The sequence below is a fragment of the Tupaia chinensis genome, unplaced genomic scaffold, assembly GCF_000334495.1.
Source record: "Tupaia chinensis unplaced genomic scaffold, TupChi_1.0 Scaffold150196_1, whole genome shotgun sequence".
NCBI classification, from domain to species: Eukaryota; Metazoa; Chordata; class Mammalia; order Scandentia; family Tupaiidae; genus Tupaia; species Tupaia belangeri.
The window spans coordinates 1-2,731 of NW_006210035.1; the positions used below are offsets into that span (position 1 = coordinate 1).

Genomic DNA, 2,731 nt, shown 5'->3' on the forward strand with positions numbered 1-2,731 from the left:
TTCTCTTCACCGTCCTAGGAGTTACTTTCTCACTTACTCTCTCTCTTTCATGTCACCCAGTGGGAGCACATGCCATGTAGACCAAAAAAAATAAATAAATAAAAAAGTAAAGAATAGAAAAGGATAAAGGACACCTATGTGTATCAGTTCTAAGATTTGTGTGTAATAAACAAAGTAGAGTTAACTGCTATTCAAAATGGTTCAGCAAGCAGATCCCTTAGTGCCAGAAATATACTTTTTTTCCAAATGCTTATTTTGGTTCTAATTTACAAAATAAAAATCTGATTTCTTCATTTAAATGAACACAGAGGCAGATCATGTGGTAGCTCTGATCACAGAGAGTCTGGACAGCAGCACTGTGGGAGCACCAGGGCCCTCAAAGAAGGTGGAAATTGCTCTCTAACTCTATGTGGTTTGAACAAAAAGTGCATTCACGTGTGTAACAGATCAGAATGTATAAAGTGAAATCCTACTCACTCTGCCTCCATTGACCCAGTTTCTCTCAGAGCAGGTACCAGCTCTCAATGGTGTCTCTTCTGTTCTCGCAGAGACTCATGACATAGCCATCAAATCAAGTCATGTCCCATTTTTGAATAGTAATACTTCTATGGTTATTTCTAATGTTTAAAATTTAAGAATCTTTTAATAGTTCTGATCTCATCTCAGGCTCAACATTGCATCTGTGAAACTTTTGGGCTCAAGCTAGTACTTCAAGCACAGGCTGTAAAGACCCCCAATTCATAGCTACAACCTCCTCCCTCATTGCAGATTCTCATTGACAAGGGGTAAGGAGTAAAAGCACAGATATTGTACCCAAATTCTTTAGTTCAATCTTGCCCACACATGTTTGAAGGGACATTCGTGATTTTGGTCATGGCCGGGGTTCGGCTTCCTGCGTGCGTGGCTTGTCCTCTCTCCTCAGGCCCTTCCTGGGTGCCTGACCTTTGTATTTCTCATCAGGGCCTTTTGCCATGCTCCTCCCTGGAGGATGTGCATTCTGACCTTCATCACTACTGGCTTTCAGGCTCACCAGCTCCTCACCTCACTAAAGTCACTCAGCAACCTCCTTACCTCCCACCATTCTCTTTTCCACACCTTCATCCCTTCTGTCTCTTCCCTCAGCAACTGGAGTTGAGCTCTGCCTCCTATTGTTCCAGGGCCTCATAGAGGGTGGGCTGGGGTGTGGACAGCACCATCTGGCTTATCTCAGCTTCTCCTGTGACTCCTTCTCCAGGGCTTTGCCCACCTGCTCTCCTTCCTTTTCTTCCTATGCTCCAAATTCTAGCTCAGAGTAGAGGGTGTCCCCTGTTGCTTTACTGTTACTTTTCTCTTTCAGTCAGGTCCTGGCCTATCTTTGTGGATATTGGCTCACATTTCTGTCTGGGAATTGGGGCCAATAAATAAAATGTTCATCTATTAGCTCCAGGGCAACCTCAGAGTCCCTAAGCTAGACCCATTCCCATAGACACCTGGGAAAGCTCCTCATTCTCTAACTGTGATACACAAGGGCAGCGTCCTGTCACCTCTGACACTGACAAAAGGGCTATTTACCAGGGACCAGGATGACCGAGTACATCATCTTGTCAGGGTGTCTTCATTTCTGTCAAAATCTGAGTCTTGTTTCTGATTTTGAAAGAACGAAATTGCTGATTTCCTAGGGCATCATGGAGACATCATGTCACATGGGCTGCCAGCTGCCCAGGCACAGGATGCAGTTGGGTCCCCACAGCCGGCCAACGTACTTCCTGTGAGGAGCATCATTGCTTTAATGAATTAATAAAATATCTTGAGTGTCAGTCCATGTCAACATATTTTGAGCTCTCTTATTGCAGTGTAGACCTTGTAATCCTTCTTCGTGTGATCAGATACTTGCGGATAACTTCACATGGCCAGCAATGGAGCTTGACTTGCTGGATTTTTAGCTTGTCTTTAAGATAATCTCTAATATTTTTGCTAATTCAATTGTTTTCAGAGCTTACGCCTTAGCATGAGTGTGCTTCTCCATAGAGAGAAAGAGAGAGAGAGAGAGAGAGTGAGTGAAGTGAGAAATTATACCCCAAGAGCGATGGTCAATCTGCAAGTCTCTTCTCTTCCATTATCTTCCCAGGTTCTTGGACCCACATTGAAGCCACAATCTCCAGCAGCATATTCTGCCAACTGCTGGCCTGGCTACTATAATTCTTAAATAGACACATGTATCTGAAGGGTAGGCCCTAGAAATGCAATTTCTGAGTCAAAGGCTAATGACTCAGAGATTGTGACAGTTTGCCAAGTCTCTTCCTGCTCCTTACTACCAGAAGCCTTGTTCACCAGGGACACTGTATTTACTTGGAATTTGAGCCACTTTTTGAAGTGTGGTAGGATATATACATCTATATATATAAATGTCATGTCACAATAGCTTTCTATGGTGCACATGTCAGATTCAGGCTGCTGGTTGCCAGTTCGCTTCCAGGAGACTGTGTTCGTACATGTTTAAAGGACTATTCTAGGCCACTCTTTGTAGGACATGAACTTCCTTGCTGAAGGGGTCAGAACGTGAACATTTCCTAAAGTCTTCATATGTGCCAACACTTAGCCAGATGTCTGTCTCTATAAATCATCACGAATGGGCTGAGGATGGCATGACCAAGGACTACAAGTTCTTGAACATTTAAGAGTATGAAATTATTATTCAAGGAGTAATTTACACATAAAGAAATAACAGAATCTGTCCAAAAAGAAAAGAAAA

General features: G+C 43.1%; 1 pseudogene; it reads right to left on the reverse strand.

Moving 5' to 3' along the window:
• Window positions 1-2,572: 2,572 nt before the first annotated feature.
• The window catches only part of LOC106734252 (olfactory receptor class A-like protein 1), a 988-nt pseudogene continuing 829 nt past the window's right edge, over window positions 2,573-2,731 (reverse strand).